This window comes from Rattus norvegicus, chromosome 3 (genome assembly GCF_036323735.1).
Source record: "Rattus norvegicus strain BN/NHsdMcwi chromosome 3, GRCr8, whole genome shotgun sequence".
In the NCBI taxonomy this organism is placed as follows: domain Eukaryota; kingdom Metazoa; phylum Chordata; class Mammalia; order Rodentia; family Muridae; genus Rattus; species Rattus norvegicus.
The window spans coordinates 25,600,582-25,628,442 of NC_086021.1; positions in this window are offsets into that span (position 1 = coordinate 25,600,582).

A 27,861-nucleotide genomic window follows, 5' to 3' on the forward strand; every position below is an offset into this window, starting at 1 on the left:
AAGCTTATACGCTCAGTAACATCAATTCACTTTGCGAAACACTAGCTGTGTGGTTATCTTCAAACTCAACTTCCTACCAGCTTTTCCCGCTAGGAACGAACAGAATTTGTCAAAGAATGTGCGATTCAGACTGGGAAACACACATTTGGTCTATATAGAAAAGCTTTCTTTTTACGGTGTAGAACTACTTAAAACTAAGCTTATTCGCCAAATAACAGCAATTCACTTTGCGAAACAATAGCTGTATGTTTATCTTCAAAGTAAACTTCATACAAGCTTTTCCCACGATGAACGTACATAACTCGAGAAAGAATGCGATTCACACTGGGAAATGCAGTGTTCTATGTAGAAAAGGATGCTTTTACTGTCTAAAACCACTTAATACTAAACTTATTCGCCAAGTAACAGCAATTCACTCTTTGAAACACTAGATGTGCGTTTAACTTCAAAGTCAACTTTCTACAAGCTTTTCTCGCTTGGAAGGAACAAAATTCGCCAACGAATGTGCAATACAGACTGGGAAACGCACATCGTTTCTATATAGAAAAGTATGCCTTTTACGGTGTAGAACCACTTAAAACTAACCTTATTCATCAAGTAACAGCAATACACTTTGCGAAACACCAGTTGTGTGTTTATCTTCAAACTCAACTTCCTACAAGTTTTTTCCGTTTTGAACGAATATGACTCGCCAAAGAATGTGCTATTCAGACTGGGAAACGCACGTTTTGACTATATAGAAAAGTATGCTCTTTACCATGCAGAACCTCTTAAAAGTAAGCTTATACGCCTAGTAACATCAATTCACTTTGCGAAACACTAGCTGTGTGGTTATCTTCAACCTCAACTTCCTACAAGCTTTTCCCGCTAAGAACGAACAGAATTTGCCAAAGAATGTTCGATTCAGACTGGGAAACACACATTTGGTCTATATAGAAAAGTTTGCTTTTTACGGTGTAGAACTACTTAAAACTAAGCTTATTCGCCATATAACAGCAATTCACGTTGGGAAACACTAGTTGTGTGTTGATCGTCAAAGTCAACTTTCTACAAGCTTTTCTCGCTTGGAAGGAATAGAGTTCGCCAAAGAAAGTGCAATTCAGACTGGGAAACGCACATCTTGCCTATCTAGAAAAGTATGCAATTTACCGTGTAGTTTACGGTAAGTCTATTTACGGTATTTACAGTAAGTCTAGAACCACTTATAAGTAAGCCAAGTAACAGCAATTCACTTTGAGAGACACTAGCTGTGTGTATATCTTCAAAGACAACTTCTTACAAGCAATTCCCACTTCGAACTTACTGAATTTGCCATAGAATGTGAGATTCAGACTCGGAAACGCACGTTTTGTCTATATATAAAAGTATGCAATTTACCGTATAGAACCACTTAAAACTAAGCTTACTCGCTAAGTAACATCAATTCACTTTGCGAAGCATTAGCTGTGTGTTTATCTTCAACCTCAACTTCCTACAAGCTTTTCTCGTGTGGAACGAACATAACTCGTGAGAGAATGTGCGATTCATACTGGGAAACGGAAGTTTTGTCTATGTAGAATCGGATGCTTTTTACTGTCTAGAACCACTTAAAACTAAGCTTATTCGCCAAGAAACAGCAATTCACTTTGTGAAACACTAGCTATGTGTTTATCTTCAAAGACAACTTCCTACAAGCTTTTCTCGCTTGGAAGGAACCGATTTCGCCAAAGAATGTGCAATTCAGACTGGGAAACGCACATCTTGTCTATATAGAAAAGTATGCGTTTTACCGTGTAGAATCACATAAAACTAACCTTATTCGCCAAGTAACAGCAGTTCACTTTGCGAAACACTACTTGTGTGTTTATCTTCAAAGTAAACTTCATACAAGCTTATCTCGCTTGGAACGAACATAACTAGCCAAAGTATGTGCAATTCAGACTGGAAAGCGCACGTTTTGTCTATATAGAAAAGTATGCTTTTTTACCGTGTAGAACCACTTAAAACTAAGCTTATTCGCTAAGTAACATCAATTCACTTTGCAAAACACCAGCTGTGCGTTTATCTTCAAACTCATCTTCCTATAAGCTTTTCCCACTTGGAACTAATATAACTCGCCAAAGAATGTGCGAATCAGACTGGTAAACGCAAGTTTTGTCTATGAAGAAACGGATGCTTTTTACTGTCTAGAACCATTTATAACTAAGCTTATTTCCCCAAGTAACAGCAGTTCACTTTGCGGAACACTAGCTGTGTGTTTATCTTCAAAGTCAACTTCCTACAAGCTTTTCTCGTTTAGAAACAACAGAATTCGCCAAAGAATGTGCGATTCAGACTGGGAAACACATATTTTGTCTATACAGAAATGTATGCTTTTTACCATCTAGAACGAGTTAAAACTAAGCTTCTTTGCCAAGTAACAGCAATTCACTTTGTGAAACACTAGCTGTGTGTTTTTCTTCAAACTCATCTTCCTACAAGCTTTTCTCACTTGGAACAAACTACATTCGCCAAAGAATGTGAGATTCAGACTGGGAAACGCACGTTTCATCTATATAGAAAAGTATGCTTTTACCGTCTAGAACCAACTAAAACTAAGCTTATTTCCCCAAATAACAGCAATTCACTTTGTGAAACACTAGCGGTGTGATTATCTTCAAACTCATCTTCCTACAAGCTTTTCCCATTTCGAACGAACGGAATTCACCAAAGCATGTGAGATTCAGACTGGGAAACGCACGTTTTGACTATATAGAAAAGTATGCTCTTCACAATGCAGAACCTCTTAAAAGTAAGCTTATACGCTCAGTAACATCAATTCACTTTGCGAAACACTAGCTGTGTGGTTATCTTCAAACTCAACTTCCTACCAGCTTTTCCCGCTAGGAACGAACAGAATTTGTCAAAGAATGTGCGATTCAGACTGGGAAACACACATTTGGTCTATATAGAAAAGCTTTCTTTTTACGGTGTAGAACTACTTAAAACTAAGCTTATTCGCCAAATAACAGCAATTCACTTTGCGAAACAATAGCTGTATGTTTATCTTCAAAGTAAACTTCATACAAGCTTTTCCCACGATGAACGTACATAACTCGAGAAAGAATGCGATTCACACTGGGAAATGCAGTGTTCTATGTAGAAAAGGATGCTTTTACTGTCTAAAACCACTTAATACTAAACTTATTCGCCAAGTAACAGCAATTCACTCTTTGAAACACTAGATGTGCGTTTAACTTCAAAGTCAACTTTCTACAAGCTTTTCTCGCTTGGAAGGAACAGAATTCGCCAACGAATGTGCAATACAGACTGGGAAACGCACATCGTTTCTATATAGAAAAGTATGCCTTTTACGGTGTAGAACCACTTAAAACTAACCTTATTCATCAAGTAACAGCAATACACTTTGCGAAACACCAGTTGTGTGTTTATCTTCAAACTCAACTTCCTACAAGTTTTTTCCGTTTTGAACGAATATGACTCGCCAAAGAATGTGCTATTCAGACTGGGAAACGCACGTTTTGACTATATAGAAAAGTATGCTCTTTACCATGCAGAACCTCTTAAAAGTAAGCTTATACGCCTAGTAACATCAATTCACTTTGCGAAACACTAGCTGTGTGGTTATCTTCAACCTCAACTTCCTACAAGCTTTTCCCGCTAAGAACGAACAGAATTTGCCAAAGAATGTTCGATTCAGACTGGGAAACACACATTTGGTCTATATAGAAAAGTTTGCTTTTTACGGTGTAGAACTACTTAAAACTAAGCTTATTCGCCATATAACAGCAATTCACGTTGGGAAACACTAGTTGTGTGTTGATCGTCAAAGTCAACTTTCTACAAGCTTTTCTCGCTTGGAAGGAATAGAGTTCGCCAAAGAAAGTGCAATTCAGACTGGGAAACGCACATCTTGCCTATCTAGAAAAGTATGCAATTTACCGTGTAGTTTACGGTAAGTCTATTTACGGTATTTACAGTAAGTCTAGAACCACTTATAAGTAAGCCAAGTAACAGCAATTCACTTTGAGAGACACTAGCTGTGTGTATATCTTCAAAGACAACTTCTTACAAGCAATTCCCACTTCGAACTTACTGAATTTGCCATAGAATGTGAGATTCAGACTCGGAAACGCACGTTTTGTCTATATATAAAAGTATGCAATTTACCGTATAGAACCACTTAAAACTAAGCTTACTCGCTAAGTAACATCAATTCACTTTGCGAAGCATTAGCTGTGTGTTTATCTTCAACCTCAACTTCCTACAAGCTTTTCTCGTGTGGAACGAACATAACTCGTGAGAGAATGTGCGATTCATACTGGGAAACGGAAGTTTTGTCTATGTAGAATCGGATGCTTTTTACTGTCTAGAACCACTTAAAACTAAGCTTATTCGCCAAGAAACAGCAATTCACTTTGTGAAACACTAGCTATGTGTTTATCTTCAAAGACAACTTCCTACAAGCTTTTCTCGCTTGGAAGGAACCGATTTCGCCAAAGAATGTGCAATTCAGACTGGGAAACGCACATCTTGTCTATATAGAAAAGTATGCGTTTTACCGTGTAGAATCACATAAAACTAACCTTATTCGCCAAGTAACAGCAGTTCACTTTGCGAAACACTACTTGTGTGTTTATCTTCAAAGTAAACTTCATACAAGCTTATCTCGCTTGGAACGAACATAACTAGCCAAAGTATGTGCAATTCAGACTGGAAAGCGCACGTTTTGTCTATATAGAAAAGTATGCTTTTTTACCGTGTAGAACCACTTAAAACTAAGCTTATTCGCTAAGTAACATCAATTCACTTTGCAAAACACCAGCTGTGCGTTTATCTTCAAACTCATCTTCCTATAAGCTTTTCCCACTTGGAACTAATATAACTCGCCAAAGAATGTGCGAATCAGACTGGTAAACGCAAGTTTTGTCTATGAAGAAACGGATGCTTTTTACTGTCTAGAACCATTTATAACTAAGCTTATTTCCCCAAGTAACAGCAGTTCACTTTGCGGAACACTAGCTGTGTGTTTATCTTCAAAGTCAACTTCCTACAAGCTTTTCTCGTTTAGAAACAACAGAATTCGCCAAAGAATGTGCGATTCAGACTGGGAAACACATATTTTGTCTATACAGAAATGTATGCTTTTTACCATCTAGAACGAGTTAAAACTAAGCTTCTTTGCCAAGTAACAGCAATTCACTTTGTGAAACACTAGCTGTGTGTTTTTCTTCAAACTCATCTTCCTACAAGCTTTTCTCACTTGGAACAAACTACATTCGCCAAAGAATGTGAGATTCAGTCTGGGAAACGCACGTTTCATCTATATAGAAAAGTATGCTTTTACCGTCTAGAACCAACTAAAACTAAGCTTATTTCCCCAAATAACAGCAATTCACTTTGTGAAACACTAGCGGTGTGATTATCTTCAAACTCATCTTCCTACAAGCTTTTCCCATTTCGAACGAACGGAATTCACCAAAGCATGTGAGATTCAGACTGGGAAACGCACGTTTTGACTATATAGAAAAGTATGCTCTTCACAATGCAGAACCTCTTAAAAGTAAGCTTATACGCTCAGTAACATCAATTCACTTTGCGAAACACTAGCTGTGTGGTTATCTTCAAACTCAACTTCCTACCAGCTTTTCCCGCTAGGAACGAACAGAATTTGTCAAAGAGTGTGCGATTCAGACTGGGAAACACACATTTGGTCTATATAGAAAAGCTTTCTTTTTACGGTGTAGAACTACTTAAAACTAAGCTTATTCGCCAAATAACAGCAATTCACTTTGCGAAACAATAGCTGTATGTTTATCTTCAAAGTAAACTTCATACAAGCTTTTCCCACGATGAACGTACATAACTCGAGAAAGAATGCGATTCACACTGGGAAATGCAGTGTTCTATGTAGAAAAGGATGCTTTTACTGTCTAAAACCACTTAATACTAAACTTATTCGCCAAGTAACAGCAATTCACTCTTTGAAACACTAGATGTGCGTTTAACTTCAAAGTCAACTTTCTACAAGCTTTTCTCGCTTGGAAGGAACAGAATTCGCCAACGAATGTGCAATACAGACTGGGAAACGCACATCGTTTCTATATAGAAAAGTATGCCTTTTACGGTGTAGAACCACTTAAAACTAACCTTATTCATCAAGTAACAGCAATACACTTTGCGAAACACCAGTTGTGTGTTTATCTTCAAACTCAACTTCCTACAAGTTTTTTCCGTTTTGAACGAATATGACTCGCCAAAGAATGTGCTATTCAGACTGGGAAACGCACGTTTTGACTATATAGAAAAGTATGCTCTTTACCATGCAGAACCTCTTAAAAGTAAGCTTATACGCCTAGTAACATCAATTCACTTTGCGAAACACTAGCTGTGTGGTTATCTTCAACCTCAACTTCCTACAAGCTTTTCCCGCTAAGAACGAACAGAATTTGCCAAAGAATGTTCGATTCAGACTGGGAAACACACATTTGGTCTATATAGAAAAGTTTGCTTTTTACGGTGTAGAACTACTTAAAACTAAGCTTATTCGCCATATAACAGCAATTCACGTTGGGAAACACTAGTTGTGTGTTGATCGTCAAAGTCAACTTTCTACAAGCTTTTCTCGCTTGGAAGGAATAGAGTTCGCCAAAGAAAGTGCAATTCAGACTGGGAAACGCACATCTTGCCTATCTAGAAAAGTATGCAATTTACCGTGTAGTTTACGGTAAGTCTATTTACGGTATTTACAGTAAGTCTAGAACCACTTATAAGTAAGCCAAGTAACAGCAATTCACTTTGAGAGACACTAGCTGTGTGTATATCTTCAAAGACAACTTCTTACAAGCAATTCCCACTTCGAACTTACTGAATTTGCCATAGAATGTGAGATTCAGACTCGGAAACGCACGTTTTGTCTATATATAAAAGTATGCAATTTACCGTATAGAACCACTTAAAACTAAGCTTACTCGCTAAGTAACATCAATTCACTTTGCGAAGCATTAGCTGTGTGTTTATCTTCAACCTCAACTTCCTACAAGCTTTTCTCGTGTGGAACGAACATAACTCGTGAGAGAATGTGCGATTCATACTGGGAAACGGAAGTTTTGTCTATGTAGAATCGGATGCTTTTTACTGTCTAGAACCACTTAAAACTAAGCTTATTCGCCAAGAAACAGCAATTCACTTTGTGAAACACTAGCTATGTGTTTATCTTCAAAGACAACTTCCTACAAGCTTTTCTCGCTTGGAAGGAACCGATTTCGCCAAAGAATGTGCAATTCAGACTGGGAAACGCACATCTTGTCTATATAGAAAAGTATGCGTTTTACCGTGTAGAATCACATAAAACTAACCTTATTCGCCAAGTAACAGCAGTTCACTTTGCGAAACACTACTTGTGTGTTTATCTTCAAAGTAAACTTCATACAAGCTTATCTCGCTTGGAACGAACATAACTAGCCAAAGTATGTGCAATTCAGACTGGAAAGCGCACGTTTTGTCTATATAGAAAAGTATGCTTTTTTACCGTGTAGAACCACTTAAAACTAAGCTTATTCGCTAAGTAACATCAATTCACTTTGCAAAACACCAGCTGTGCGTTTATCTTCAAACTCATCTTCCTATAAGCTTTTCCCACTTGGAACTAATATAACTCGCCAAAGAATGTGCGAATCAGACTGGTAAACGCAAGTTTTGTCTATGAAGAAACGGATGCTTTTTACTGTCTAGAACCATTTATAACTAAGCTTATTTCCCCAAGTAACAGCAGTTCACTTTGCGGAACACTAGCTGTGTGTTTATCTTCAAAGTCAACTTCCTACAAGCTTTTCTCGTTTAGAAACAACAGAATTCGCCAAAGAATGTGCGATTCAGACTGGGAAACACATATTTTGTCTATACAGAAATGTATGCTTTTTACCATCTAGAACGAGTTAAAACTAAGCTTCTTTGCCAAGTAACAGCAATTCACTTTGTGAAACACTAGCTGTGTGTTTTTCTTCAAACTCATCTTCCTACAAGCTTTTCTCACTTGGAACAAACTACATTCGCCAAAGAATGTGAGATTCAGACTGGGAAACGCACGTTTCATCTATATAGAAAAGTATGCTTTTACCGTCTAGAACCAACTAAAACTAAGCTTATTTCCCCAAATAACAGCAATTCACTTTGTGAAACACTAGCGGTGTGATTATCTTCAAACTCATCTTCCTACAAGCTTTTCCCATTTCGAACGAACGGAATTCACCAAAGCATGTGAGATTCAGACTGGGAAACGCACGTTTTGACTATATAGAAAAGTATGCTCTTCACAATGCAGAACCTCTTAAAAGTAAGCTTATACGCTCAGTAACATCAATTCACTTTGCGAAACACTAGCTGTGTGGTTATCTTCAAACTCAACTTCCTACCAGCTTTTCCCGCTAGGAACGAACAGAATTTGTCAAAGAATGTGCGATTCAGACTGGGAAACACACATTTGGTCTATATAGAAAAGCTTTCTTTTTACGGTGTAGAACTACTTAAAACTAAGCTTATTCGCCAAATAACAGCAATTCACTTTGCGAAACAATAGCTGTATGTTTATCTTCAAAGTAAACTTCATACAAGCTTTTCCCACGATGAACGTACATAACTCGAGAAAGAATGCGATTCACACTGGGAAATGCAGTGTTCTATGTAGAAAAGGATGCTTTTACTGTCTAAAACCACTTAATACTAAACTTATTCGCCAAGTAACAGCAATTCACTCTTTGAAACACTAGATGTGCGTTTAACTTCAAAGTCAACTTTCTACAAGCTTTTCTCGCTTGGAAGGAACAGAATTCGCCAATGAATGTGCAATACAGACTGGGAAACGCACATCGTTTCTATATAGAAAAGTATGCCTTTTACGGTGTAGAACCACTTAAAACTAACCTTATTCATCAAGTAACAGCAATACACTTTGCGAAACACCAGTTGTGTGTTTATCTTCAAACTCATCTTCCTACAAGTTTTTTCCGCTTTGAACGAATATGACTCGCCAAAGAATGTGCTATTCAGACTGGGAAACGCACGTTTTGACTATATAGAAAAGTATGCTCTTTACCATGAAGAACCTCTTAAAAGTAAGCTTATACGCTTAGTAACATCAATTCACTTTGCGAAACACTAGCTGTGTGGTTATCTTCAAACTCAACTTCCTGCAAGCTTTTCCCGCTAGGAACGAACAGAATTTGCCAAAGAATGTGCGATTCAGACTGGGAAACACACATTCGGTCTATATAGAAAAGCTTTCTTTTTACGGTGTAGAACTACTTAAAACTAAGCTTATTCGCCAAATAACAGCAATTCACTTTGCGAAACAATAGCTGTATGTTTATCTTCAAAGTAAACTTCATACAAGCTTTTCCCACGATGAACGTACATAACTCGAGAAAGAATGTGCGATTCACACTGGGAAATGCAGTGTTCCATGTAGAAAAGGATGCTTTTACTGTCTAAAACCACTTAATACTAAACTTATTCGCCAAGTAACAGCAATTCACTCTTTGAAACACTAGATGTGCGTTTAACTTCAAAGTCAACTTTCTACAAGCTTTTCTCGCTTGGAAGGAACAGAATTCGCCAACGAATGTGCAATACAGACTGGGAAACGCACATCGTTTCTATATAGAAAAGTATGCCTTTTACGGTGTAGAACCACTTAAAACTAACCTTATTCATCAAGTAACAGCAATACACTTTGCGAAACACCAGTTGTGTGTTTATCTTCAAACTCAACTTCCTACAAGTTTTTTCCGTTTTGAACGAATATGACTCGCCAAAGAATGTGCTATTCAGACTGGGAAACGCACGTTTTGACTATATAGAAAAGTATGCTCTTTACCATGCAGAACCTCTTAAAAGTAAGCTTATACGCCTAGTAACATCAATTCACTTTGCGAAACACTAGCTGTGTGGTTATCTTCAACCTCAACTTCCTACAAGCTTTTCCCGCTAAGAACGAACAGAATTTGCCAAAGAATGTTCGATTCAGACTGGGAAACACACATTTGGTCTATATAGAAAAGTTTGCTTTTTACGGTGTAGAACTACTTAAAACTAAGCTTATTCGCCATATAACAGCAATTCACGTTGGGAAACACTAGTTGTGTGTTGATCGTCAAAGTCAACTTTCTACAAGCTTTTCTCGCTTGGAAGGAATAGAGTTCGCCAAAGAAAGTGCAATTCAGACTGGGAAACGCACATCTTGCCTATCTAGAAAAGTATGCAATTTACCGTGTAGTTTACGGTAAGTCTATTTACGGTATTTACAGTAAGTCTAGAACCACTTATAAGTAAGCCAAGTAACAGCAATTCACTTTGAGAGACACTAGCTGTGTGTATATCTTCAAAGACAACTTCTTACAAGCAATTCCCACTTCGAACTTACTGAATTTGCAATAGAATGTGAGATTCAGACTCGGAAACGCACGTTTTGTCTATATATAAAAGTATGCAATTTACCGTATAGAACCACTTAAAACTAAGCTTACTCGCTAAGTAACATCAATTCACTTTGCGAAGCATTAGCTGTGTGTTTATCTTCAACCTCAACTTCCTACAAGCTTTTCTCGTGTGGAACGAACATAACTCGTGAGAGAATGTGCGATTCATACTGGGAAACGGAAGTTTTGTCTATGTAGAATCGGATGCTTTTTACTGTCTAGAACCACTTAAAACTAAGCTTATTCGCCAAGAAACAGCAATTCACTTTGTGAAACACTAGCTATGTGTTTATCTTCAAAGACAACTTCCTACAAGCTTTTCTCGCTTGGAAGGAACCGATTTCGCCAAAGAATGTGCAATTCAGACTGGGAAACGCACATCTTGTCTATATAGAAAAGTATGCGTTTTACCGTGTAGAAGCACATAAAACTAACCTTATTCGCCAAGTAACAGCAGTTCACTTTGCGAAACACTATTTGTGTGTTTATCTTCAAAGTAAACTTCATACAAGCTTATCTCGCTTGGAACGAACATAAGTAGCCAAAGTATGTGCGATTCAGACTGGAAAACGCACGTTTTGTCTATGTAAAAACGGATGGTTTTTACTGTCTAGAACAACTTCTAACTAAGGTTATTCGCCAAGTAACTGCAATTCACTTTGCGAAACACTACCTGTGTGTTTATCTTCAAAGTCAACTTCCTACAAGTTTTTCCGGTTTAGAACCAACAGAATATGCCAAAGATGTGTGATTCAGACTGGGAAACACACGATTGTCTATATAGAAAAGTATGCTTTTTTCCAAGTAGAACCACTTAAAACTAAGCTTATTTCCAAGTAACAACAATTCACTTTGTGAAACACTAGTTCTGTGTTTATCTTCAAAAACAACTACCTACAAGCTTTTCCCACTACCGACAAACAGAATTTGCTAAAGAATGTGCAATTCACACTGGGAAACGCACGTTTTGTCTATATAGAAAAGTATGCTTTTTACCTTGTAGAACCACTTAAAACTAAGCTTATTCGCTAAGTAACATCAATTCACTTTGCAAAACACCAGCTGTGCGTTTATCTTCAAACTCATCTTCCTATAAGCTTTTCCCACTTGGAACAAATATAACTCGCCAAAGAATGTGCGAATCAGACTGGTAAACGCAAGTTTTGTCTATGAAGAAACGGATGCTTTTTACTGTCTAGAACCATTTATAACTAAGCTTATTTCCCCAAGTAACAGCAGTTCACTTTGCGAAACACTAGCTGTGTGTTTATCTTCAAAGTCAACTTCCTACAAGCTTTTCTCGTTTAGAAACAACAGAATTCGCCAAAGAATGTGCGATTCAGACTGGGAAACACATATTTTGTCTATACAGAAATGTATGCTTTTTACCATCTAGAACGAGTTAAAACTAAGCTTCTTTGCCAAGTAACAGCAATTCACTTTGTGAAACACTAGCTGTGTGTTTTTCTTCAAACTCATCTTCCTACAAGCTTTTCTCACTTGGAACAAACTAGATTCGCCAATGAATGTGAGATTCAGACTGGGAAACGCACGTTTCGTCTATATAGAAAAGTACGCTTTTACCGTCTAGAACCAACTAAAACTGAGCTTATTTCCCCAAATAAGAGCAATTCACTTTGTGAAACACTAGCGGTGTGATTATCTTCAAACTCATCTTCCTACAAGCTTTACCCATTTGGAACGAACGGAATTCACCAAAGAATGTGAGATTCAGCCTGGGATACGCACGTTTGGTCTATATAGAAAAGTATGCTTTTTACCGTCTAGAACCAACTAAAACTAAGCATATTCGCGAAGCAACATCAATTCACTTTCTGAAACACTAGCTGTGTGTTTATCTTCAAAGTCAACCTCATATAAGCTTTTCCGGTTTACAACCAACAGAATTCGCCAAAGAATGTGTGATTCAGACTGGGGACCACATATTTTGTTTATATAGAAAAGTGCTTTTTACTGTCTAGAACAACTTAAAACTAAGCTTATTCGCCAAGTAACAGCAATTGACTTTGTGAAACACAAGCTGTGTGTTTATCTTCAAACTCATCTTCCTAAAAGCTTTTCCTGCTTGGGACGAACAGAATTTGACAAAGAATGTGCGATTCACACTGGGAAAGGCACGTTTTGTCTATATAGAAAAGTATACTTTTTACCGTCTAGAACCACTTAAAACTAAGCTTATTCGCTAAGTACCATCAATTCAGTTTGCCAAACAATAACTGTGTGTTTATCTTCAAACTGAACTGAAGCGGGAGAACGCTTGGAGCAAACAGAATTCGCCAAAGAATGTGTGATTCAGACTGGGAAACTCGTTTTCTCTATGTAGAAACGGATGCTTTGTACTGTCTAGAGCCACTTAAAACGAGCTTATTCGCCAAGTAACAATTCACTTTGTGAAACACTAGCTGTGTGTTTATCCTCAAAGACTACTTCCTACAAGCTTTTCCCGCTTGGAACGAACTAAAACCGCCTAAGATTGTGAGATTAAGACTGGGAAACGCACGTTTCATCTATATAGAAAAGTATGGTCTTTACCGTCTTGAACCACTTAAAATTATGGTTATTCGCCAAGTAACAGCAATTCACTTTGTGAAACACTAGTTGTGTGTTTAACTTCAAAGTCAACTTTCTACAAGCTGTTCTCGCTTGGAAGGAACAGAATTCGCCAAAGAATGTGCAATACAGCCTGGGAAACGCACATCGTCTCTATATAGAAAAGTATGCCTTTTACGGTATAGAACCACTTAAAACTAACCTTATTCACCAAGTAACAGCAATACAGTGCGAAACACGAGTTAGGTGTTTATCTTCAAACTCAACTTCCTACAAGTTTTTTCCGCTTTGAACGAAAATAACTCGCCAGCGAATGTGCTATTCAGACTGGGAAAAGCTCGTTTTGACTATATAGAAAAGTATGCTCTTTACAATGCAGAACCTCTTAAAAGTAAGCTTATATGCCTAGTAACATCAATTCACTTTGTGAAACACTATGTGGTTATCTTCAAACTCAACTTCCTACAAGCTTTTCACGCTAGGAACAAACAGATTTTACCAAAGAATGTGTGATTCAGACAGGGAAACACACATTTGGTCTATATAGAAAAGCTTTCTTTTTACGGTGTAGAACTACTTAAAACTAAGCTTATTCGCCAAATAACAGCAATTCACTTTGAGAAACAATAGCTGTATGTTTATCTTCAAAGTAAACTTCATACAAGCTTTTCCTACGATGAACGTACATACCACGCGAAAGAATGTGCGATTCACACTGGGAAATGAAGTGTTCTATGTAGAAACGGATGCTTTTAATGTCTAAAACCACTTAATACTAAAATTATTTGCCTAGTAACAGCAATTCACTCTTTGAAACACTAGATGTGCGTTTAACTTCAAAGTCAACTTTCTACCAGCTTTTCTCGCTTGGAAGGAACTGAATTCGCCAAAGAATGTGCAATACAGACTGGGAAACGCACGTTTTGTCTATATATAAAAGTATGCAATTTACCGTATAGAACCACTTAAAACTAAGCTTACTCGCTAAGTAACATCAATTCACTTTACGAAGCATTAGCTCTGTGTTTATCTTCAACCTCAACTTCCTACAAGTTTTTTCCGCTTTGAACGAATATGACTCGCCAAAGAATGTGCTATTCAGACTGGGAAACGCACGTTTTGACTATATAGAAAAGTATGCTCTTTACCATGCAGAACCTCTTAAAAGTAAGCTTATACGCCTAGTAACATCAATTCACTTTGCGAAACACTAGCAGTGTGGTTATCTTCAACCTCAACTTCCTACAAGCTTTTCCCGCTAAGAACGAACAGAATTTGCCAAAAAATGTTCGATTCAGACTGGGAAACACATTTTGGTCTATATAGAAAAGTTTGCTTTTTTCCGAGTAGAACCACTTAAAACTAAGCTTATTCGCCATATAACAGCAATTCACGTTGGGAAACACTAGTTGTGTGTTGATCGTCAAAGTCAACTTTCTACAAGCTTTTCTCGCTTGGAAGGAATATAGTTTTGGAAGGAATTGACAAAGAATGTGCAATTCAGACTGGGAAACGCACATCTTGCCTATATAGAAAATTATGCAATTTACCGTGTAAGTCTATTTACGGTATTTACAGTAAGTCTAGAACCACATATAAGTAAGCCAAGTAACAGCAATTCACTTTGAGAAACACTAGCTTTGTGTTTATCTTCAAAGACAACTTCCTACAAGCTATTTCTGCTTCGAACTTACTGAATTTGCCATAGAATGTGAGATTCAGACTCGGAAACGCACGTTTTGTCTATATAGAAAAGTATGCAATTTACCATATAGGACCACTTAAAACTAAGCTTACTCGCTAAGTAACATCAAGTCACTTTGCGAAGCATTAGCTCTGTGTTTATCTTCAACCTCAACTTCCTACAAGCTTTTCTCGCGTGGAACGAACATAACTCGCCAGAGAATGTGTGATTCGTACTGGGAAACGGAAGTTTTGTTTATGTAGAATCGGATGCTTTTTACTGTCTAGAACCACTTAAAACTAAGCCTATTCGCCAAGTACCAGCAATTTGTGAAACACTAGCTGTGTGTTTATCTTCAAAGTAAACCTCATATAAGCTTTTCCGGTTTACAACCAATAGAATTCGCCAAGGAATGTGTGACTCAGACTGGGAACCACATATTTTGTCTATATAGAAAAGTGCTTTTTACTGTCAAGAACAACTTAAAACTAAGCTTATTCGCCAAGTAACAGCAATTCACTTTGTGAAACACAAGCTGTGTGTTTATCTTCAAACTCATTTTCCTAAAAGCTTTTTCTGCTTGGGACGAACAGAATTCGCCAAAGAATGTGTGATTCAGACTGGGACTCGTTTTCTCTATGTAGAAACGGATGCTTTTTACTGTCTAGAACCACTTAAAATTAAGGCTATTCGCCAAGTAACAGCAATTCACTTTGTGAAACACTAGTTGTGCGTTTAACTTCAAAGTCAACTTTCTACAAGCTTTTCTCACTTGGAAGGAACAGAATTCGCCAAAGAATGTGCAATACAGACTGAGAAACGCACATCGTTTCTATATAGAAAAGTACGCCTTTTACGGTATAGACTCACTTAAAACTAACCTTATTCACCAAGTAACAGCTATACACTTTGCGAAACACGAGTTGTGTGTTTATCTTCCAACTCAACTTCCTACAAGTTTTTTCCGCTTTGAACGAATATATCTCACCAACGAATGTGATATTCAGACTGCGAAACGCTCGTTTTGACTATATAGAAAAGTATGCTCTTTGCAACGCAGAACCTCTTAAAAGTAAGCTTATATGCCTAGTAACATCAATTCACTTTGTGAAACACTATCTGTGTGGTTATCTTCAAACTCAACTTCCTACAAGCTTTTCCCGCTAGGAACGAACAGATTTTGCCAAGGAATGTGCGATTCAGACTGGGAAACACACATTTGGTCTATATAGAAAAGCTTTCTTTTTACGGTGTAGAACTACTTAAAACTAAGCTTATTCTCCAAATAACAGCAATTCACTTTGCGAAACACTAGCTGGATGTTTATCTTCAAAGCAAACTTCATACAAGCTTTTCCCACGATGAATGTACATAACTCGCGAAAGAATGTGCGATTCACCCTGGGAAATGCACTGTTCTATGTAGAAACGGATGATTTTACTGTCTAGAGCCACTTAATACTAAACTTACTCGCAAAGTAACAGCAATTCACTCTTTGAAACACTAGATGTGCGTTTAACTTCAAAGTCAACTTTCTACCAGCTTTTCTCGCTTGGAAGGAACTGAATTCGCCAAAGAATGTGCAATACAGACTGGGAAACGCACGTTTTGTCTATATATAAAAGTATGCAATTTACCGTATAGAACCACTTAAAACTAAGCTTACTCGCTAAGTAACATCAATTCACTTTACGAAGCATTAGCTCTGTGTTTATCTTCAACCTCAACTTCCTACAAGTTTTTTCCGCTTTGAACGAATATGACTCGCCAAAGAATGTGCTATTCAGACTGGGAAACGCACGTTTTGACTATATAGAAAAGTATGCTCTTTACCATGCAGAACCTCTTAAAAGTAAGCTTATACGCCTAGTAACATCAATTCACTTTGCGAAACACTAGCAGTGTGGTTATCTTCAACCTCAACTTCCTACAAGCTTTTCCCGCTAAGAACGAACAGAATTTGCCAAAAAATGTTCGATTCAGACTGGGAAACACATTTTGGTCTATATAGAAAAGTTTGCTTTTTTCCGAGTAGAACCACTTAAAACTAAGCTTATTCGCCATATAACAGCAATTCACGTTGGGAAACACTAGTTGTGTGTTGATCGTCAAAGTCAACTTTCTACAAGCTTTTCACGCTTGGAAGGAATATAGTTTTGGAAGGAATTGACAAAGAATGTGCAATTCAGACTGGGAAACGCACATCTTGCCTATATAGAAAATTATGCAATTTACCGTGTAAGTCTATTTACGGTATTTACAGTAAGTCTAGAACCACATATAAGTAAGCCAAGTAACAGCAATTCACTTTGAGAAACACTAGCTTTGTGTTTATCTTCAAAGACAACTTCCTACAAGCTATTTCTGCTTCGAACTTACTGAATTTGCCATAGAATGTGAGATTCAGACTCGGAAACGCACGTTTTGTCTATATAGAAAAGTATGCAATTTACCATATAGGACCACTTAAAACTAAGCTTACTCGCTAAGTAACATCAAGTCACTTTGCGAAGCATTAGCTCTGTGTTTATCTTCAACCTCAACTTCCTACAAGCTTTTCTCGCGTGGAACGAACATAACTCGCCAGAGAATGTGTGATTCGTACTGGGAAACGGAAGTTTTGTTTATGTAGAATCGGATGCTTTTTACTGTCTAGAACCACTTAAAACTAAGCCTATTCGCCAAGTACCAGCAATTTGTGAAACACTAGCTGTGTGTTTATCTTCAAAGTAAACCTCATATAAGCTTTTCCGGTTTACAACCAATAGAATTCGCCAAGGAATGTGTGACTCAGACTGGGAACCACATATTTTGTCTATATAGAAAAGTGCTTTTTACTGTCAAGAACAACTTAAAACTAAGCTTATTCGCCAAGTAACAGCAATTCACTTTGTGAAACACAAGCTGTGTGTTTATCTTCAAACTCATTTTCCTAAAAGCTTTTTCTGCTTGGGACGAACAGAATTCGCCAAAGAATGTGTGATTCAGACTGGGACTCGTTTTCTCTATGTAGAAACGGATGCTTTTTACTGTCTAGAACCACTTAAAATTAAGGCTATTCGCCAAGTAACAGCAATTCACTTTGTGAAACACTAGTTGTGCGTTTAACTTCAAAGTCAACTTTCTACAAGCTTTTCTCACTTGGAAGGAACAGAATTCGCCAAAGAATGTGCAATACAGACTGAGAAACGCACATCGTTTCTATATAGAAAAGTACGCCTTTTACGGTATAGACTCACTTAAAACTAACCTTATTCACCAAGTAACAGCTATACACTTTGCGAAACACGAGTTGTGTGTTTATCTTCCAACTCAACTTCCTACAAGTTTTTTCCGCTTTGAACGAATATATCTCACCAACGAATGTGATATTCAGACTGCGAAACGCTCGTTTTGACTATATAGAAAAGTATGCTCTTTGCAACGCAGAACCTCTTAAAAGTAAGCTTATATGCCTAGTAACATCAATTCACTTTGTGAAACACTATCTGTGTGGTTATCTTCAAACTCAACTTCCTACAAGCTTTTCCCGCTAGGAACGAACAGATTTTGCCAAGGAATGTGCGATTCAGACTGGGAAACACACATTTGGTCTATATAGAAAAGCTTTCTTTTTACGGTGTAGAACTACTTAAAACTAAGCTTATTCTCCAAATAACAGCAATTCACTTTGCGAAACACTAGCTGGATGTTTATCTTCAAAGCAAACTTCATACAAGCTTTTCCCACGATGAATGTACATAACTCGCGAAAGAATGTGCGATTCACCCTGGGAAATGCACTGTTCTATGTAGAAACGGATGATTTTACTGTCTAGAGCCACTTAATACTAAACTTACTCGCAAAGTAACAGCAATTCACTCTTTGAAACACTAGATGTGCGTTTAACTTCAAAGTCAACTTTCTACCAGCTTTTCTCGCTTGGAAGGAACTGAATTCGCCAAAGAATGTGCAATACAGACTGGGAAACGCACGTTTTGTCTATATATAAAAGTATGCAATTTACCGTATAGAACCACTTAAAACTAAGCTTACTCGCTAAGTAACATCAATTCACTTTACGAAGCATTAGCTCTGTGTTTATCTTCAACCTCAACTTCCTACAAGTTTTTTCCGCTTTGAACGAATATGACTCGCCAAAGAATGTGCTATTCAGACTGGGAAACGCACGTTTTGACTATATAGAAAAGTATGCTCTTTACCATGCAGAACCTCTTAAAAGTAAGCTTATACGCCTAGTAACATCAATTCACTTTGCGAAACACTAGCAGTGTGGTTATCTTCAACCTCAACTTCCTACAAGCTTTTCCCGCTAAGAACGAACAGAATTTGCCAAAAAATGTTCGATTCAGACTGGGAAACACATTTTGGTCTATATAGAAAAGTTTGCTTTTTTCCGAGTAGAACCACTTAAAACTAAGCTTATTCGCCATATAACAGCAATTCACGTTGGGAAACACTAGTTGTGTGTTGATCGTCAAAGTCAACTTTCTACAAGCTTTTCACGCTTGGAAGGAATATAGTTTTGGAAGGAATTGACAAAGAATGTGCAATTCAGACTGGGAAACGCACATCTTGCCTATATAGAAAATTATGCAATTTACCGTGTAAGTCTATTTACGGTATTTACAGTAAGTCTAGAACCACATATAAGTAAGCCAAGTAACAGCAATTCACTTTGAGAAACACTAGCTTTGTGTTTATCTTCAAAGACAACTTCCTACAAGCTATTTCTGCTTCGAACTTACTGAATTTGCCATAGAATGTGAGATTCAGACTCGGAAACGCACGTTTTGTCTATATAGAAAAGTATGCAATTTACCATATAGGACCACTTAAAACTAAGCTTACTCGCTAAGTAACATCAAGTCACTTTGCGAAGCATTAGCTCTGTGTTTATCTTCAACCTCAACTTCCTACAAGCTTTTCTCGCGTGGAACGAACATAACTCGCCAGAGAATGTGTGATTCGTACTGGGAAACGGAAGTTTTATTTATGTAGAATCGGATGCTTTTTACTGTCTAGAACCACTTAAAACTAAGCCTATTCGCCAAGTACCAGCAATTTGTGAAACACTAGCTGTGTGTTTATCTTCAAAGTAAACCTCATATAAGCTTTTCCGGTTTACAACCAATAGAATTCGCCAAGGAATGTGTGACTCAGACTGGGAACCACATATTTTGTCTATATAGAAAAGTGCTTTTTACTGTCAAGAACAACTTAAAACTAAGCTTATTCGCCAAGTAACAGCAATTCACTTTGTGAAACACAAGCTGTGTGTTTATCTTCAAACTCATTTTCCTAAAAGCTTTTTCTGCTTGGGACGAACAGAATTCGCCAAAGAATGTGTGATTCAGACTGGGACTCGTTTTCTCTATGTAGAAACGGATGCTTTTTACTGTCTAGAACCACTTAAAATTAAGGCTATTCGCCAAGTAACAGCAATTCACTTTGTGAAACACTAGTTGTGCGTTTAACTTCAAAGTCAACTTTCTACAAGCTTTTCTCACTTGGAAGGAACAGAATTCGCCAAAGAATGTGCAATACAGACTGAGAAACGCACATCGTTTCTATATAGAAAAGTACGCCTTTTACGGTATAGACTCACTTAAAACTAACCTTATTCACCAAGTAACAGCTATACACTTTGCGAAACACGAGTTGTGTGTTTATCTTCCAACTCAACTTCCTACAAGTTTTTTCCGCTTTGAACGAATATATCTCACCAACGAATGTGATATTCAGACTGCGAAACGCTCGTTTTGACTATATAGAAAAGTATGCTCTTTGCAACGCAGAACCTCTTAAAAGTAAGCTTATATGCCTAGTAACATCAATTCACTTTGTGAAACACTATCTGTGTGGTTATCTTCAAACTCAACTTCCTACAAGCTTTTCCCGCTAGGAACGAACAGATTTTGCCAAGGAATGTGCGATTCAGACTGGGAAACACACATTTGGTCTATATAGAAAAGCTTTCTTTTTACGGTGTAGAACTACTTAAAGCTAAGCTTATTCTCCAAATAACAGCAATTCACTTTGCGAAACACTAGCTGGATGTTTATCTTCAAAGCAAACTTCATACAAGCTTTTCCCACGATGAATGTACATAACTCGCGAAAGAATGTGCGATTCACCCTGGGAAATGCACTGTTCTATGTAGAAACGGATGATTTTACTGTCTAGAGCCACTTAATACTAAACTTACTCGCAAAGTAACAGCAATTCACTCTTTGAAACACTAGATGTGCGTTTAACTTCAAAGTCAACTTTCTACCAGCTTTTCTCGCTTGGAAGGAACTGAATTCGCCAAAGAATGTGCAATACAGACTGGGAAACGCACGTTTTGTCTATATATAAAAGTATGCAATTTACCGTATAGAACCACTTAAAACTAAGCTTACTCGCTAAGTAACATCAATTCACTTTACGAAGCATTAGCTCTGTGTTTATCTTCAACCTCAACTTCCTACAAGTTTTTTCCGCTTTGAACGAATATGACTCGCCAAAGAATGTGCTATTCAGACTGGGAAACGCACGTTTTGACTATATAGAAAAGTATGCTCTTTACCATGCAGAACCTCTTAAAAGTAAGCTTATACGCCTAGTAACATCAATTCACTTTGCGAAACACTAGCAGTGTGGTTATCTTCAACCTCAACTTCCTACAAGCTTTTCCCGCTAAGAACGAACAGAATTTGCCAAAAAATGTTCGATTCAGACTGGGAAACACATTTTGGTCTATATAGAAAAGTTTGCTTTTTTCCGAGTAGAACCACTTAAAACTAAGCTTATTCGCCATATAACAGCAATTCACGTTGGGAAACACTAGTTGTGTGTTGATCGTCAAAGTCAACTTTCTACAAGCTTTTCTCGCTTGGAAGGAATATAGTTTTGGAAGGAATTGACAAAGAATGTGCAATTCAGACTGGGAAACGCACATCTTGCCTATATAGAAAATTATGCAATTTACCGTGTAAGTCTATTTACGGTATTTACAGTAAGTCTAGAACCACATATAAGTAAGCCAAGTAACAGCAATTCACTTTGAGAAACACTAGCTTTGTGTTTATCTTCAAAGACAACTTCCTACAAGCTATTTCTGCTTCGAACTTACTGAATTTGCCATAGAATGTGAGATTCAGACTCGGAAACGCACGTTTTGTCTATATAGAAAAGTATGCAATTTACCATATAGGACCACTTAAAACTAAGCTTACTCGCTAAGTAACATCAAGTCACTTTGCGAAGCATTAGCTCTGTGTTTATCTTCAACCTCAACTTCCTACAAGCTTTTCTCGCGTGGAACGAACATAACTCGCCAGAGAATGTGTGATTCGTACTGGGAAACGGAAGTTTTATTTATGTAGAATCGGATGCTTTTTACTGTCTAGAACCACTTAAAACTAAGCCTATTCGCCAAGTACCAGCAATTTGTGAAACACTAGCTGTGTGTTTATCTTCAAAGTAAACCTCATATAAGCTTTTCCGGTTTACAACCAATAGAATTCGCCAAGGAATGTGTGACTCAGACTGGGAACCACATATTTTGTCTATATAGAAAAGTGCTTTTTACTGTCAAGAACAACTTAAAACTAAGCTTATTCGCCAAGTAACAGCAATTCACTTTGTGAAACACAAGCTGTGTGTTTATCTTCAAACTCATTTTCCTAAAAGCTTTTTCTGCTTGGGACGAACAGAATTCGCCAAAGAATGTGTGATTCAGACTGGGACTCGTTTTCTCTATGTAGAAACGGATGCTTTTTACTGTCTAGAACCACTTAAAATTAAGGCTATTCGCCAAGTAACAGCAATTCACTTTGTGAAACACTAGTTGTGCGTTTAACTTCAAAGTCAACTTTCTACAAGCTTTTCTCACTTGGAAGGAACAGAATTCGCCAAAGAATGTGCAATACAGACTGAGAAACGCACATCGTTTCTATATAGAAAAGTACGCCTTTTACGGTATAGACTCACTTAAAACTAACCTTATTCACCAAGTAACAGCTATACACTTTGCGAAACACGAGTTGTGTGTTTATCTTCCAACTCAACTTCCTACAAGTTTTTTCCGCTTTGAACGAATATATCTCACCAACGAATGTGATATTCAGACTGCGAAACGCTCGTTTTGACTATATAGAAAAGTATGCTCTTTGCAACGCAGAACCTCTTAAAAGTAAGCTTATATGCCTAGTAACATCAATTCACTTTGTGAAACACTATCTGTGTGGTTATCTTCAAACTCAACTTCCTACAAGCTTTTCCCGCTAGGAACGAACAGATTTTGCCAAGGAATGTGCGATTCAGACTGGGAAACACACATTTGGTCTATATAGAAAAGCTTTCTTTTTACGGTGTAGAACTACTTAAAACTAAGCTTATTCTCCAAATAACAGCAATTCACTTTGCGAAACACTAGCTGGATGTTTATCTTCAAAGCAAACTTCATACAAGCTTTTCCCACGATGAATGTACATAACTCGCGAAAGAATGTGCGATTCACCCTGGGAAATGCACTGTTCTATGTAGAAACGGATGATTTTACTGTCTAGAGCCACTTAATACTAAACTTACTCGCAAAGTAACAGCAATTCACTCTTTGAAACACTAGATGTGCGTTTAACTTCAAAGTCAACTTTCTACCAGCTTTTCTCGCTTGGAAGGAACTGAATTCGCCAAAGAATGTGCAATACAGACTGGGAAACGCACGTTTTGTCTATATATAAAAGTATGCAATTTACCGTATAGAACCACTTAAAACTAAGCTTACTCGCTAAGTAACATCAATTCACTTTACGAAGCATTAGCTCTGTGTTTATCTTCAACCTCAACTTCCTACAAGTTTTTTCCGCTTTGAACGAATATGACTCGCCAAAGAATGTGCTATTCAGACTGGGAAACGCACGTTTTGACTATATAGAAAAGTATGCTCTTTACCATGCAGAACCTCTTAAAAGTAAGCTTATACGCCTAGTAACATCAATTCACTTTGCGAAACACTAGCAGTGTGGTTATCTTCAACCTCAACTTCCTACAAGCTTTTCCCGCTAAGAACGAACAGAATTTGCCAAAAAATGTTCGATTCAGACTGGGAAACACATTTTGGTCTATATAGAAAAGTTTGCTTTTTTCCGAGTAGAACCACTTAAAACTAAGCTTATTCGCCATATAACAGCAATTCACGTTGGGAAACACTAGTTGTGTGTTGATCGTCAAAGTCAACTTTCTACAAGCTTTTCTCGCTTGGAAGGAATATAGTTTTGGAAGGAATTGACAAAGAATGTGCAATTCAGACTGGGAAACGCACATCTTGCCTATATAGAAAATTATGCAATTTACCGTGTAAGTCTATTTACGGTATTTACAGTAAGTCTAGAACCACATATAAGTAAGCCAAGTAACAGCAATTCACTTTGAGAAACACTAGCTTTGTGTTTATCTTCAAAGACAACTTCCTACAAGCTATTTCTGCTTCGAACTTACTGAATTTGCCATAGAATGTGAGATTCAGACTCGGAAACGCACGTTTTGTCTATATAGAAAAGTATGCAATTTACCATATAGGACCACTTAAAACTAAGCTTACTCGCTAAGTAACATCAAGTCACTTTGCGAAGCATTAGCTCTGTGTTTATCTTCAACCTCAACTTCCTACAAGCTTTTCTCGCGTGGAACGAACATAACTCGCCAGAGAATGTGTGATTCGTACTGGGAAACGGAAGTTTTGTTTATGTAGAATCGGATGCTTTTTACTGTCTAGAACCACTTAAAACTAAGCCTATTCGCCAAGTACCAGCAATTTGTGAAACACTAGCTGTGTGTTTATCTTCAAAGTAAACCTCATATAAGCTTTTCCGGTTTACAACCAATAGAATTCGCCAAGGAATGTGTGACTCAGACTGGGAACCACATATTTTGTCTATATAGAAAAGTGCTTTTTACTGTCAAGAACAACTTAAAACTAAGCTTATTCGCCAAGTAACAGCAATTCACTTTGTGAAACACAAGCTGTGTGTTTATCTTCAAACTCATTTTCCTAAAAGCTTTTTCTGCTTGGGACGAACAGAATTCGCCAAAGAATGTGTGATTCAGACTGGGACTCGTTTTCTCTATGTAGAAACGGATGCTTTTTACTGTCTAGAACCACTTAAAATTAAGGCTATTCGCCAAGTAACAGCAATTCACTTTGTGAAACACTAGTTGTGCGTTTAACTTCAAAGTCAACTTTCTACAAGCTTTTCTCACTTGGAAGGAACAGAATTCGCCAAAGAATGTGCAATACAGACTGAGAAACGCACATCGTTTCTATATAGAAAAGTACGCCTTTTACGGTATAGACTCACTTAAAACTAACCTTATTCACCAAGTAACAGCTATACACTTTGCGAAACACGAGTTGTGTGTTTATCTTCCAACTCAACTTCCTACAAGTTTTTTCCGCTTTGAACGAATATATCTCACCAACGAATGTGATATTCAGACTGCGAAACGCTCGTTTTGACTATATAGAAAAGTATGCTCTTTGCAACGCAGAACCTCTTAAAAGTAAGCTTATATGCCTAGTAACATCAATTCACTTTGTGAAACACTATCTGTGTGGTTATCTTCAAACTCAACTTCCTACAAGCTTTTCCCGCTAGGAACGAACAGATTTTGCCAAGGAATGTGCGATTCAGACTGGGAAACACACATTTGGTCTATATAGAAAAGCTTTCTTTTTACGGTGTAGAACTACTTAAAGCTAAGCTTATTCTCCAAATAACAGCAATTCACTTTGCGAAACACTAGCTGGATGTTTATCTTCAAAGCAAACTTCATACAAGCTTTTCCCACGATGAATGTACATAACTCGCGAAAGAATGTGCGATTCACCCTGGGAAATGCACTGTTCTATGTAGAAACGGATGATTTTACTGTCTAGAGCCACTTAATACTAAACTTACTCGCAAAGTAACAGCAATTCACTCTTTGAAACACTAGATGTGCGTTTAACTTCAAAGTCAACTTTCTACCAGCTTTTCTCGCTTGGAAGGAACTGAATTCGCCAAAGAATGTGCAATACAGACTGGGAAACGCACGTTTTGTCTATATATAAAAGTATGCAATTTACCGTATAGAACCACTTAAAACTAAGCTTACTCGCTAAGTAACATCAATTCACTTTACGAAGCATTAGCTCTGTGTTTATCTTCAACCTCAACTTCCTACAAGTTTTTTCCGCTTTGAACGAATATGACTCGCCAAAGAATGTGCTATTCAGACTGGGAAACGCACGTTTTGACTATATAGAAAAGTATGCTCTTTACCATGCAGAACCTCTTAAAAGTAAGCTTATACGCCTAGTAACATCAATTCACTTTGCGAAACACTAGCAGTGTGGTTATCTTCAACCTCAACTTCCTACAAGCTTTTCCCGCTAAGAACGAACAGAATTTGCCAAAAAATGTTCGATTCAGACTGGGAAACACATTTTGGTCTATATAGAAAAGTTTGCTTTTTTCCGAGTAGAACCACTTAAAACTAAGCTTATTCGCCATATAACAGCAATTCACGTTGGGAAACACTAGTTGTGTGTTGATCGTCAAAGTCAACTTTCTACAAGCTTTTCTCGCTTGGAAGGAATATAGTTTTGGAAGGAATTGACAAAGAATGTGCAATTCAGACTGGGAAACGCACATCTTGCCTATATAGAAAATTATGCAATTTACCGTGTAAGTCTATTTACGGTATTTACAGTAAGTCTAGAACCACATATAAGTAAGCCAAGTAACAGCAATTCACTTTGAGAAACACTAGCTTTGTGTTTATCTTCAAAGACAACTTCCTACAAGCTATTTCTGCTTCGAACTTACTGAATTTGCCATAGAATGTGAGATTCAGACTCGGAAACGCACGTTTTGTCTATATAGAAAAGTATGCAATTTACCATATAGGACCACTTAAAACTAAGCTTACTCGCTAAGTAACATCAAGTCACTTTGCGAAGCATTAGCTCTGTGTTTATCTTCAACCTCAACTTCCTACAAGCTTTTCTCGCGTGGAACGAACATAACTCGCCAGAGAATGTGTGATTCGTACTGGGAAACGGAAGTTTTATTTATGTAGAATCGGATGCTTTTTACTGTCTAGAACCACTTAAAACTAAGCCTATTCGCCAAGTACCAGCAATTTGTGAAACACTAGCTGTGTGTTTATCTTCAAAGTAAACCTCATATAAGCTTTTCCGGTTTACAACCAATAGAATTCGCCAAGGAATGTGTGACTCAGACTGGGAACCACATATTTTGTCTATATAGAAAAGTGCTTTTTACTGTCAAGAACAACTTAAAACTAAGCTTATTCGCCAAGTAACAGCAATTCACTTTGTGAAACACAAGCTGTGTGTTTATCTTCAAACTCATTTTCCTAAAAGCTTTTTCTGCTTGGGACGAACAGAATTCGCCAAAGAATGTGTGATTCAGACTGGGACTCGTTTTCTCTATGTAGAAACGGATGCTTTTTACTGTCTAGAACCACTTAAAATTAAGGCTATTCGCCAAGTAACAGCAATTCACTTTGTGAAACACTAGTTGTGCGTTTAACTTCAAAGTCAACTTTCTACAAGCTTTTCTCACTTGGAAGGAACAGAATTCGCCAAAGAATGTGCAATACAGACTGAGAAACGCACATCGTTTCTATATAGAAAAGTACGCCTTTTACGGTATAGACTCACTTAAAACTAACCTTATTCACCAAGTAACAGCTATACACTTTGCGAAACACGAGTTGTGTGTTTATCTTCCAACTCAACTTCCTACAAGTTTTTTCCGCTTTGAACGAATATATCTCACCAACGAATGTGATATTCAGACTGCGAAACGCTCGTTTTGACTATATAGAAAAGTATGCTCTTTGCAACGCAGAACCTCTTAAAAGTAAGCTTATATGCCTAGTAACATCAATTCACTTTGTGAAACACTATCTGTGTGGTTATCTTCAAACTCAACTTCCTACAAGCTTTTCCCGCTAGGAACGAACAGATTTTGCCAAGGAATGTGCGATTCAGACTGGGAAACACACATTTGGTCTATATAGAAAAGCTTTCTTTTTACGGTGTAGAACTACTTAAAACTAAGCTTATTCTCCAAATAACAGCAATTCACTTTGCGA